A 14,524-nucleotide genomic window follows, 5' to 3' on the forward strand; every position below is an offset into this window, starting at 1 on the left:
TGTGGCGGGGAGGGGTGGGGGAGGGCAAAACTGCCTCTGACTGAACACTGTTGACTTAAAGTTTTCATAATGACCTCTGTAGTCTACTCATAAAATGAGAATTTACTGAGTATCTGATAAGTCTCTTTGTTTTCTGCATGGGGATCAAGAGAAGAATGAGACTTAGCTCTTTATCTTAAAAAGCTGTTACAGAGACAATATCACACATTACATGTGATACAGAGACAATATCACATGTTACACATTAGAAAGACAATATAACAGTACAACACAAGACATATGTCACTGAGTTCTAGATGTCCTGTATTGCTAATAAATATGTATCTCAGTGACTTTAAAAAGTGTCCAGAGTAGTAGAGAGCCCTGGGGGAAATTCTTGAAAGGCATGAATTCATAGGGGCTCTGAAGACTGGATGGGATTTGGAAAGGCAAAATTAAGAGGAAAGTGCATTTCCTGTATCATAAAGAACATATTTGCAAAGGCCCAGACTCCTACTGTGTGAACTAAGTGTGAGAGAGCAACGGAATAAAGGTGAAGGGAATTCCTTCCCAGCTTAGAGAAGGAGGTTATTTGGAAATATGATAAGATGTCAGTGAAGGGAAAATAAAAGGTGTGGCTAAGCAAGAGATAGGTTTCTTTAAAACTATCACTGGAATTTTAAGAAATGATGTGATTTCTTCAAAAGTGGTCTAACGCCCCGGATAAGCAGTTTAACAGCAGATGATGGGCATGATTAAGGGAACAGGGGACTACAGTTTGAGGACTGATGCAAGAGAAATGGATGTAAAGAACTGAACCTTAAACAGGGAAGAACTATAGTTTTGGAGCTGATTTTGGGTAAAAGGCCGGGTCAGAGTCAGATTCTTGACTTCTGGCTGATGAAGTAAATGCTTGCATGCCAGCTGCAGACTGAGCACCTGTCCATTTGCTCTGGGTAGTGACTGGGGGCCGGGGGGCGGGGATCTTTTAGAGTCAGATTTTATTAAGAAGTTCTGTGGCTGCTGAATGATTAACATGTATATTTAAAAATTATAATTGGTATCTAGCTTCTCTTCTGTCCTAAATGAACTATTATCAGATTAATATGTAATTAAAATTCCAGGAGATTCAAGGATCATGGAATAAATTGAACATTCTTAAGCAATTTATCTTAGCTATAATTTATCTCAAGGGCTATTTTTGGATGTTTTTAAATATTAAACAATTCAATTGACAAACCATAAACTTTATTTTATTTCCTACTAAAGCCAGATATACAGTATAATGTCATTAAAATTATTTTTAAATTAACATATACACATATACTAGTATACACATGCATAACCAAAAGCTGAATAATGCCTGCAGGTGAAGAAAGGATGTTCACATATAGGACACTTTGAATACCAAGAAAATTGATACTGATATGTTAATTTACTTATGGCTTTCTGCCTTGATATTTAAAAGTGAATAAACACTGATTCTCTAGGCAACATTTGTGAGATTCAAAATTTCACATTCAGAAATAGAGATGGTCAAATACTTCAAAAAATTGCATAACTTTATGAATACACATACAAACCTAAAAACCATTTATGAAGTATCTAATTGCCACTTTCAATTGGAAACCCAGGTTGTTACTTATGTCTAAATGGGTAGACACATGCACACATACACTCAGTTTGTATGACCATATTAGCTAGACATCTCTGTCCTTGATATGAAAACCAAGAAACAATTAAGTTAATGAATTGTCCCTAGAAATATCTTAATACAGGTAGAATGATTACATTGGTGTGGGTGTGTTCATGATTATGAATATGAATGAGCATAGAACAGTGATGGCAAACCTATGACACGCGTGTCAGAGGTGACACGTGAACTCATTTTTTTGGTTGATTTTTCTTTGTTAAATGGCATTTATATATATAAAATAAATATCAAAAATATAAGTGTTTTACTATGGTTGCAAATATCAAAAAATTTCTATATGTGACCCGGCACCAGAGTTAAGTTAGGTTTTTTCAAAATGCTGACACGCAGAGCTCAAAAGGTTCGCCATCACTGGCATAGAACATTATTGCATGTGGTTCTAAGTATTATTCTTTGACAGGAAGGGAACAGATAAAGATGACACTTTATAATCATTAATGGTGTGGCTTACTATAGGAAAAGCTATTCTGTACTTTTCTTTTTATGAACATTTGCAGTTACATTCTCCTTTTTTGGTTAAATTGTGCCTTGGTTTTAATTTAGATATTTTAGGAAGGCACCTTGAAGCCTTCAAGGTCATTATGACACCAATTGAGTGTGCCACGTTAGAAATGGACAGAAATGATCTATTGCTTAACAGTTGATGTGCTTTCTCATTAACTTACTCTAATACCAAGACATGATTTGGCATGGGAAGAATATGAAACAAATGGATAGAAAACATGAATATATGCACATATTCACATATGTTCTCAGATTTTTTCAGTTAAAATTATATGAATATATTGTAGTATACAGAATAAATACTTTAGAACCCAACACAGGCCATGGGCAAATTAAGATCACTATTCTGTTTACACTCCCTGTATTGCAAATCTCTGAGGAATGGTAGCTATAATTCATCTCTCTATTCTGAGTGCCTATCATTGTCTGGCAAAGAGAAAGCTGTAGTAAATGTCTAATGGATGAATGAATATATCCACATATATATTTGTAAATATATTCTTAAAACAGACTTCTAAATTTCAATTATAACAAGATATTATTTAAAATATTAAATTTACCAGAATCTCTCAACTTATACAGAAAACATCCTTTCCATTTCACTTTTGTTCTCAGAGGTGCTTCTTTTATTAACTGCTCAATAATTAATTATCAAAAGAAAAAATACAACTACTCTTTGTGGCATTTTAAACAAATTTAATTTTATGTTTAGTATTTCTGATGTCTGTTATTTTACTTAACCAAAATTCCAAAGTAAATTAACTAATCCTTTTATGCAGTAAACATTGGTCAAATATTTATTGCAAAATAATTTATGCAAATGTAATATCTTATTTTAATAGTTTGCTAGTCTTTCTTTTGTTTAACTTTCATACTCAACACACTCAAATTTCTAAAAGTAAGACATTAGTGTCAAGAATAATTTTTTTTATCTTATACCATACTTCTTATTTTGATCATTTATTTCAGGGAATTTGAGCTTGTCATCATTGTAACAATGTAAAAATTTTGCTCTCAAATTGAAGTAATTAAGGCATAAAATATGACAGCTCTTTTTGTGTTAAAAATTAGGTCTGATAATTACTTTGAAAATTTCCCTCTTCCCCAGATTACTTTTTTTAAAAATATATTTTATTGATTTTTTACAGAGAGGAAGGGAGAGGGATAGAGAGTTAGAAACATCGATGAGAGAGAAACATCGATCAGCCGCCTCCTGCACATCCCCGCAACCCAGGTACATGCCCTTGACCGGAATCGAACCTGGGACCTTTCAGCCCGCAGGCCGACGCTCTATCCACTGAGCCAAACCGGTTTCAGCCCCAGATTACTTTTTAAAGGATCCACACAATCCTACAGATAGAGAAATTAAGTTTTATAATTTTTATTTTATCTTATTGGCTGTGCTTTCTCTATAAAATAATGACAGCAAAACCAAACAAAACAATAACAAATAGATACAGAGAACAAACTGATGGTTGCCAGATAGGAGCAAGGGTAGGGGGATGAGTGAAAAAGGTGAACGGATTAAAAAATACAAATTGCCAGTTATAAAAACAGTCATGGGGTTGTAAAGTACAACATAGGGAATATAGTCAACAATATTGTAGTAACTGTGTATGGCGTCAGATGGGCACTAGACTTACTGGAGCCATCAATTTGTAAGTTATATAAATGTCTAATCACTATGTTGTACACCTGAAACCATTATAATATTGTATGTCAACTGTAATTGAAAAATAAAAATAAAGATTAAAAAAGAGAATGAGAAACTGTCTAGGCATATTTTTAAGAATAGTTACACAATTAACTGAGCTGGTGTGGCTCAGTGGTTGAGCATCAACCCATGAACCAGGAGGTCACAGTTTGATTCTTGATCAGAGCACATGCCTGGGTTGTGGGCTCAATCCCCAGTAGGGGACATGCAGGAGGCAGCCGATGGATGATTCTCTCTCATCATTGATGTTTCTATTTCTCTCTCCCTCTCCCTTCTTCTCTTTGAGATCAATAAAAAAAATTTTTTTAAAAAAGAACAGTTACACAGTTAAAATCACTTCAACCAGTAACCTATGTAAACATTTTTCTTCTTAGAAAAATAATACAGTATCCACAGAGAGGCAACTGGATATTTCTATCATTCTATTGAGGCAATTCTACTATCTATTTCTTGGCAAAATGTCTGTCTTATTTATTCATACTTATCAAACACTGACCAAAGTAGTAGTACATGCATTTAATATGAAGACATATTCTAGCTTTAGCTTCTGCTGTTTAACTTTACTGATGATTGACAGACATGCAGTGAATTCTAATGATTCAGGATGCCTCTCCTCACATTTAACCATCTAAATTGAAGTGAATGAGTAGTTACTTAGGGCACCCCAGATGCAAGTATCAAGAAAGTCACCACCTATCTGGTTAAGGGAACTGATGTGGATGGGATTTGAACTCAAATACCGAGGAAAGCACATCAGGTGCAAGAAATAGATTGAACAAAGACAAAGAGGCAGAAAGGAATAGAAATCATTGGAGAAACACTGACTAATTCAGATTATTTGAAGCAAAGACTGAGAAGAGTCAAGTAGGAAAATAACATAAAGGCAGGTTATGCTATTGTGTAAAGGCCTCACTGCTTCTGAACTGAGGGGTCGTCATAAAATCTACAACTGCAACATCTCTGTAAGTTACTTTTCTATTTACTGTAATAGCATTGTAATTATCTTTTAAATGTAATAAATGTAATAGAGTAGAGGAAGAAAAAGGGAAAGAAATAGCATGTTTTATATAGTATCACCAAATCAAGAGATTTGTAATAGAATTAAGTAGGAAGTCAGATAATAGCATTCCATGTTTAAAAGACATCTACTTACAGAAATGGTAATACTAAACAAAGAGGAATCTTTACATTTTATGTGAATGGAAATAACTTCTTCATCACTTACAATAATCCCCTCCCCCCAGAAACCCTTTTTCAAAAGCAAGAACAAGATATATGGAAAATCTGAACTCATATTTATGTTCCTTTTTTATTAAGAAGGAATCCCTCACATCATAAAGTTGCTATCAGTGTATATCTCTATATATAAAATCCTAATATGCAAATAGACCAAACGGCGGAACAACCGAACAACTGAACAACCAAACAACTGGTCGCTATGACATGCGCTGACCGCCAGGGGGCGCGCACGGAACATGGCAGGCGTCCGCAGCAGGTGGCAGTGTGTGGAACATGGCGGGAATCGGCTGCGGCGGGATGGTGGAGCAGGTGAGCGGGGCACCAGACCAAGGTGCGGCGCCGGTCGCTGTTATTGGGGTGAGCCTCTGGTGGTTACTGAAAATTCTTTGCTCCCATGTGCCAGCCCCACTCGCACCCACTGCTGGCACTGGAGCCACCGCTCGCACCTGCTGCCACTGCCTGGAGCCGGCCCCAATCACTTGGTGCCATCAACGGTTGCGAGTGGCGGCTGCCAGACCCAATCGCCCCTCAGGGCTTCTCCACCTCCCCCTGCTCCTGAGGGGCAATCGGGGCATCAGCCGCCGCCGCTCGCACCCACTGATGGTGCCGGCTTCGCTCACACCGGCTGCTGGAACTGGCCTCAATCGCTCCATGCTGTCAGAGGATGTGAGCAGGGCCAGCACCAGCAGCATGTGGGAGCAGTGGTGGGAGTGGGCTTGCAGGCAGACAGGGACCTGGGGCCGTGGTGGGAGGGGCCAGGCAAGGGCGTGGACAAGGGGCCGAGACCCGTGCCTGTGCCCATCGCAGCCTCACGGCCCACAGTTTCTTTCAAGGTGCACGAATTCGTACATTGGGCCCCTAGTAATTCTATAAAAATGCTAAATATTTCATTCTAAGCAAGAAAGTCATTATTTCAGTTGCCTAAAAGAACTTACTGAGCATCTCTTACAGACATCTCATGGGTCTTACTAGGTAATCTCTGAGAAAAGAGAAACAGGGCAATTTATAAAGGCATAAAGAGAACATGTATGTTGTGGCTGCATTATTAAAAGACTTAAATAATGAACTTGTAAATATTTCAATATGATCTTTATGAGTATTAGAAAGTAGTCTTTTTTATAAATTTAATATGAATTCAATATCATTCCATAAGTACAGGAAGAAATATGTTTTCTAAAGATTTATGTTGCATACATAAAAAAGGAAGAACATAGGAAGGAAATGATCTTCCCAAATACCTAATTATGATAATGAAAACATATCTAAAACTGTGAAGCTCACCCCTAGTATAGAAATTATTGATAACATTTAAAAATGTAATTAACACCTTATGTTATGTGCAGTTATCAGTATTCAGAGAGATTTCAGGTAGGATTCACTAAAAACACTTATTGAAAAGTATGGCTTTGCCATATTCTTTAAGGCACACAAAAATGTGGTACAAAATATTGGTATTTCAAAGCAGCCACAAGTAAACCATTTATTGAATTTGCCCTATTTTAAAACCTTATTTTAAGAGAAAATCTCTCAGAATGAGCAGTTTTATAAGTTTCACAGGAACAGGAACTATATCAGATGTCCTCGTCCTGGGTAATTACTTCCCTTGCAAGGCCATGTACATCCCTGCAATTTAGCTGAACATTAAAGCACACATTGCAAACAGAATTGGATAAATGGAAAAAAAAAAAGTCAGACCAAGTAAAGGATTACTTAAAAATGCTGACATACATCTAAAGCACCTGAACTTGTTAGTTTATAGACTGAGCTTGCTTCTTTGCAAATGCTTCTTTGCAAGAATTTAAGTCTGTGTACCCTGGTTCTGGCCAAATATTTTTTAAGAAATGGTTTAACTAGATATGCTCAGCCCTTCTGGTTTTGTTGAATTGGTATGACATTATTCTTATCCCCCCAAAGTTATTATACTGGGGGAGACAGACACAACAAATAATTACAAAGCAGCATAGGGACTTGTGCCCGGGAATAGAAAATAGGGATGGCCAGGAAGCCAAGTTAAGACCAGATGGCTAGAAAGAACTTGGGCACAATGTCACCGGCCCACCACTCCCTAATCCAAAACCCTGAGGTAGCTGATTTTATCTCCCTTGTAACTTCCCATGTTGAAACTAGTGACTTGCAAGTGCAGTTGATCAAGGTTTGACTGCTGTACAACCTTCCTGGGGTGGCGGTAATGAGCAATCCCCCATCTTAATCCTCACAGCTCAGGCACGAAGATAGTTGCTAAGCAACCTCACAGAAGGAGAAAGTAGCTCCACCTGACCACCCACAAGCCCACCTTTCAGGCAAGCCCACTTTGTCCTCGCCTTATACAAGCAGCCAAGCTGAGCCAGCCTCCAAGCCAGTTCCATTCCTCTGTGCTGCCTCCCTTGTGCTCTACCATAAGCTTAATAAAATCTGTCTGGAAATTTCTCTGGGGTTTCCTCCTGATTTTTATCCTGGGGAATCCAAGAACCACAAAGCCAATAACAACGTGGAAGTGCAGTAATCTAGATATGCCTGGGACATGGGATCAAGAAGGAGGGCCACTCAATCTTCATCTGGATGAATAAGGGCAGAGTCTAAAAGGAGAAATTAGAGCAAAAGAAAGTGAAGAAAACTGAGGGCCAGCATGGGCAAAAACAGAGGGTGGGAAGGGCAGGACACTACAAGCAGTTCAGGGTTACTGGGGTGTAGTTATGAGTCATAGGGGAGAGGAGACAGAGAGAAGGCAGCTCCTGTGCATAGGTAGTGTGGTCTGCCCTGATTAAAGCTTGTCCTCTGCCTGCGGGGCTCTGGCAGTGGAGGGGGCGGGGCAGTGATGCCAACAACTCTGCACCTAAACAGATCACTGTGGTTGTGCAGAGGATGGCGGGAAGGAGAAACAAGCCAGTTAGGAGACTTTTTAAATGGGAGAGAGTTGAATAGAGTCTGAGGCAGGTCAAGAGTGACAGGGATGGAGAGGAGAAAGATGAAATATTTCTAGTACAACATTTTTAAAAGGAATCAAGACTAATTCAAAGGAGATGAAAATGCTGAACGATTGGAACAGTAACTATGAATACTTTTTTTAAACTTGGACCTGCCAAAAAAGTACACCTTTATGAAGTAAAATCTTACTGTAAATGCACCATTTCTTTTTTCAATTGCGAGGAAGTCTAGAGTAATGTATGCTCTTTGACAATGAGAATCTACCTTGTCTGTCAATGTTCTGAGTGAATGGGTCACGTGCTGAGCACCTGGGAGAACCACAGCTGAACTTATCTGATGCTGCACACAGTCCTGGGGCTGAGTTTTAAAGTCTTTCCACGGAGAGTGGAATAAAACAAAAGGCGTTTTTGTTCCTTGAATTTTGAAAACACATCTTTCTCTACTTGAACCATAGCTATTTATTGCAACATTCCAAGAACTTAATACTTTTTATCACTTGCAAAAAATGACCTGTTTCTTAAACCCTTTCATATATTCCTTAAAAAATATCTGTATTAACTTCAGATTGGCCAATAACTTAGGAATGCCCACCTTTATTTCTCTTGAGCCACACTCTGACCTTCATACTGTATCTTCATTGAAAAGGCATTATTTTGTGAATACTGGCTTTCCTCTGAAAAGATGTCCAAATTCAGAAGAGCAGCCCGTCCCAAAAAACCATCCATATTGTATTTGTTTTGAATTATTCTATAATTCTAATGTTCCAAATTATTCTGTAATTTCTGAAGTTCAACTTAGTTGAACATTCTCTTAATAGTGATGTGTAGGGATGTAATACAGTTTATTAACTACATCAAAAACCACCCACAATACTCTTTTATTTACCCCTTATCCCACAAAACACAAAATAACTCTTAACTATAGAATTTATAATACTGCCTATTTATAAAATTGCAAAATTTATTGTTGATTATTGAGATTATTTTATTTGCAAAACTTTATCACAATATTTGGCACTTGCTTTTTGGAAGTAAAACAAATGGTCTAAAACAATTTTTGTCTATTTCCAGAGAGTCTGAAGTCAGGGTAAAAAGCTTTAAACATTATATTAGTTTTGGTTAACTTTTGTTCAACTACATAGATATAAAAAGTTTGACTGATTCTCTGGATTGCTTGTTAAATATTCATGAATACAAAGCTTTAAGTAAACATCCCTTTACCTTGAGCTGGTATGAATAACCTACAAAGTGCACAAAGATGCAATTTTTCCATCTTCTCAGAGTCCTTTTAGTAAGTCAGCTAATTACAAAATTTCCCCCCATGTTTTGGTATTAAAGTCCCACCTATAACTTGTTGTTGCTCTAGGCTTTCTAAAATGAGTTGAAACATAAACTTAGTAAGCAGCAATGTAGACAGATGATAGAAGAGTGGCCAAATGTCATTTGGTCCCTATCTTACAGGGTATCTGATGATTTTAGGTATGTTAATACTTTTTCCTTCCCGGGTCAGTTAAGTTCAGAGGAAAACCTTCGTAAAGTTTAGCTGAAGGGTGGGTTTGCTGAGCCATTCCCTATCTTTCAACCCAGCAATCTGGATGGATGCCATGGAAGACCCTCTTCTGGACATGTGCAGATCATAGGTAATGCAGATCATATAAGATTCCCAGAGGACCCTTTGCGACTCTCCCTTTGCTTTTCCTCTTAAGAGCAAAGGGATAATCTTGCATCTGGTATAATTTATGTTTAAAAAATCATTTGTAAATTTTAGTTCTTTATTGTACTATTTTACTGCTACGAGTAAAATTACCTTTGACACATCTAACAACTGGCACTGTGGTTGAGAATCTCCGAATTGGATAGTGTTCTAAATGTAGAAACTCCATCTAATCTGATAAATCTTCCTTAAAAAAAAAACTGAACGGGAAAGAGATGAATGGGCCTGAGCAGAGCTAGAATAGTGATGTTAGGATTGGGGTTATTCATGGCAAGGTTCGTTTGAAGAATTTGGAATATTTTAAACTAAAAAAAGTAATTGCTATTTAGCTATTTGAATGTAGCTAAGGCACTGAGCTCTGAAACTACAGAACTGGGTTTGCATCACAGCTTTGCCAGATATATGAGCTGCTTGAATTGGAATAATAATAATAGTGTCTATCTCGCTGTCTGCTTTGATTATCAAAATATCTGATTTTGGCCTGGCCAGCATGGCTCAGTGGTTGAGCATCGACCTATGAACCAGGTGGCCACAGTTTGATTCCAGGTCGGGGCACACACCTGGGGTTTCGGGCTTGATCCCCAGTGTGGGGCATGCAGGAGGCAGTTGATCAGTGATTCTCTCTCATCATTGATGTTTCTATCTCTCTCTTTCCTCCCTTCCTCTCTGAACTCAATAAAAATATATTTAAAGAAACAAAATATCTGATTTTAATATCTTCCATTTATTGAGTGCTTACTCTGCTGTTCTAAGTGTTTTATATAAATTATCTAATTTAATTCTCAAAAAAAGCCTTTGAGATGTTTCTAGTTGTTATATCAATTTTGCAGACGAAGAAACAGAAATAAAGAATAATTAATTGCGAATGAAAAGTAAGGTGTGGTGCATGGGAAGCGTGATGCCAGAAACATATTTAATACTAGTAAATGTTAACTATTTTGCTCACAGAAGTTTAATTCAGCAATGTAAGTAACAAAGGGCACACCAATTTAAGACTACTTTTTCCCCAAATATGTTTTTTAAATTGATTTTACAAAGAGAGGAAGGGAGAGGGAGAGAGAAAGAGAGAAACATCAATTTCACCCAGTCTGGGGACCAAATACACAATCTGGGCATGCGCTGTGACCGGGAATCAAACTGGAGACCTTTCAATGTACAGACGATGCCCAACCAACTGAGCCACACACACCAGGGCCAATATAAGACTACTTACGCATAATCTATAGTATGCTAAATTTTCAAATTGACCAAAGTTCAATTAATCATTTCATCTCGCGTAAACCAAACTAAGTAGCTAAGAATGAAAATTATGTGGCTAAAGGTTCTTAGTAGTAAATAGAACTTTAACTCATCAAATTATAAATTCTTGAGATTAAAAGAGCCATTGTTTATTTTTCAAATTGCAATATTTATGTAGCTCACAATAAAGTCAGAGGTTTGGCAATCTTCTAACTCACTTGATATAAGCAGCCAAGTAATAATTAAACTCTCATTGTAAAAAGAAAATTTGACCTAAATCATTAATTTTAGATGTCAAGAGTTAAGCTAAGCAAGGTCTTACTCAGCTGGCATAAATGAAGGTATTGTTTAAATTATGACCATTGGAGCAATTTGCAAATCTCTGATGGCTGTTTGTTAGCATTTAGCCACTGATCTCATCTTCAGTTTGAATCTGACACAGTCACAGGATAAATAATATTTCATACCACAAGATAGACCTAGAGCAAAACTTTCTTGCTTCTTAATTTCTTCTAAATTTTCCAATTCTGAAATTCGTCTCAGATTCTAGTTTGTTTTGCTGCCCTCACCTGCTTTCTTTGCATATAGTTTAGAGAAAAATGTTCCAGGCATGAACATAGAATTTGTATTCCAAATTTCAGCAGAAGAAGCCACTGAAATAAACACAGCTGTGAGTTACTCGACTCTATAACCATTCTACATGGCCCTTCCTTCCTCCCCCTGCATCCCACATGCTCTCTCCTCATTTCAAATGTTGCCCAGAAATACATAATTGGTAGGATCTAGGGTACAAGTGAACCTTAGGAATGGCCAGTAAAAGCAACCATCCAAATACATCTGCAGAATCAATACTCATTGAAATACCATTTCACAGGGAAAAGGTCACTCGATGATTCTTCAGTAGAATGAAAACACAAAGCTAAACCCTTCTTTAATGACCACCTGATTTATAACATAGTAGTTTTACAGAATAAGGTAAAAGACTATTTCATCATCTTCACAGTGATGAACATGACAAGATACAGAAATGAAGAATGGTGCCATGATTGACTGCAACTGTGAGGTTCTGGAAGGGTGCACAGTAGTAACCTGGTTATCCTCACTGGCAGCAGTTTATCACTCCAGTTATGGATATGTGGTATTGAAGTGCCAATCATTGTTTAGTGCTAAAACTACTATCTTTCAAACTATGGATGTTCCTTTCCTTCTCATGCAATAGATGTATTCCTGAACATCAAAAAAATAAATTTAGTATATGAATAATATTTAAGGTACTGTGAGTGACCCTATGCAAAGGTGTTTATAATTATAAATCCTAGATCCTGTTTCACAAAACCTCAAATTTACCATATATTTTAAGTCCTTGTTTTAATACGCCAGATTTTCTTAAAGCAAAGAGCCTCTATAACACTAACTTATAGGACTTCTTGGCTTGTGAGCCACTAAGAGAGAGTATAGAGAACTGCCGCTCGGAATTGAATAAAAACATTATATTCAAATGGCAAAGCAGATTTTGCCTTATTTATTATCCTACATCTCTTTTTGGAGATGTATTATTTTTCTCCTGTAGTTATCTCATGCAAGCCCAATAGTTTACAACACAAATAGATTATATAAAAATTATGGTGAGTGGGGCATAAGAGAATATATTTTACTTTATAAAGTGTCTAATAGTTAAAAATATTTTTATACCTAGATTTTATCAAGTAATGATTGCCCATATGTTTTCAATAGTTCTTTTTTCTAAGATTAGCATAATTTGGTTTATTGAAATGCTGTTTTAATTGCTACACAGTTTTTCACTATTTGTATATTTCACTAATTAGGGACACTTCCATGTTCATTATTATAAATAACTGTTATGAAAAACTTTACATCTTTTTGCACATGTGGAGAGTTTTTTAAGATTTTTACATAGAAGTGAAATTTCTGGATCATAGGATATACATTCTCTCAAATTCACCCCATATTTCCAAATTGCTCTACTAAATATCTGTACAGATTTACTCTCTTACCAGCAGTATAGGAACCCACTTCTCTTTTCAACTTAAAATGCATAAGAACTATATGTGTAATATGGTAAATCTCCCAGAACATTATTTTTGAATGAAACAATTTATGTGCAAGTTTAAATCCTCCAAAACAACTGTGTATGTATATATGTGCATACAAATTACATACATATGCAAATACATATAAAATGTATATATATTCAGTTTATGGAAAAATTGACGTGTAGTAAAATATGCATGGAACTGATAGACATCAACTTAAAGACAATGATAACATTCAGAGAGGGAAAGAGGTGACTGGGATGGGAAGGTGAGGCTTCAGCAATATTCATAAACTTTATTTGTTTGTACGAAAATCTGAAGGAAATGAGAAAGGTACAAGAATATCTATGACTTCCTGTACTTTTTTGTGAGCTCAGAAAATTCATAATGAAGAATTAGAAATGAAAACATGATTGAGTTTAGGTAAAACTTAATGTCCTTTTAAAGTGACACTGAGTCATGAAATACACATTTTATAATTATCACTTATTTGTACAAATATCTAGATACTGTTTGTCCTATAACAGAGAAAGATGTAGTTTCAAGAGGACAACAATCCACTTCTTCAGGTTGTTGATCTAGGTGTCCTCTCCTTGGATGGTCATAGCTATTCTGCGAGGTCAGATTTATTGCCTTTATCTTATAAATGAGGAAATTAAGACTCAGCGAACTTCATTTACTTGCCCATAGGCAGTTACAGAGGGCATATGGGTCCAAGTCAGAACTAGGGCCCAAGACTCCTTCTTTCTCAGCTAGTGCATTTTCTCCTAACTCTGCCCCACCACCCCTCAATTCATGAGAAGAAAGGATAGACACAAAGAAAGGATGCATCTATTACCATATCAAACATTCAGACCAAATTAACAGAAACCCTCAGCCATCCAGATAGTTTGTCTGCAAACCAAGTCCTCTTTCCAGTGACAGGGGCACAGCCCATGCATGGCCTCTTTAAGGGCCACAGTATGGGCATCCCATCTAAGGGGTGCAGATGCTGCATATTTCCTGTGTAATATTACTCTTGAAAATGATGTCTGGTAAAGTACCGATGACAGCAATTACTAGAAAAAATAATTGTCTGAATTTTGCACAATCAAAAATGTATAATTTCTCACTACACTTTCAGTGACTTCGCTGCTTAAAACAAGGTGAGCTGGAATAAACTTCCTAGTTTTTGTTGGGCAGAAGGCAGCTGGCATTCACATATAAGAGCACAAATGAAGAAATTAAATCTAAAAGTTTAAGCTAACCAGTGTGTTATTTAAAAAACAACAACAACAACAACAGTGAAAAGAATAAAAGAAATATGGAATTCTGAGACCTTCAGAAACTAAAACATCTAAAGTTATATTTTTTTCTTTACTAAGGCACTTTTTTCAAAAGCAGGAACCAATTGCCAAATAACTATGGTTTTGAAAATGGTTGAAAGAAAAGCCTTAGAAACAG

Source organism: Myotis brandtii, unplaced genomic scaffold (genome assembly GCF_000412655.1).
Source record: "Myotis brandtii unplaced genomic scaffold, ASM41265v1 scaffold471, whole genome shotgun sequence".
Classification (NCBI taxonomy): Eukaryota; Metazoa; Chordata; class Mammalia; order Chiroptera; family Vespertilionidae; genus Myotis; species Myotis brandtii.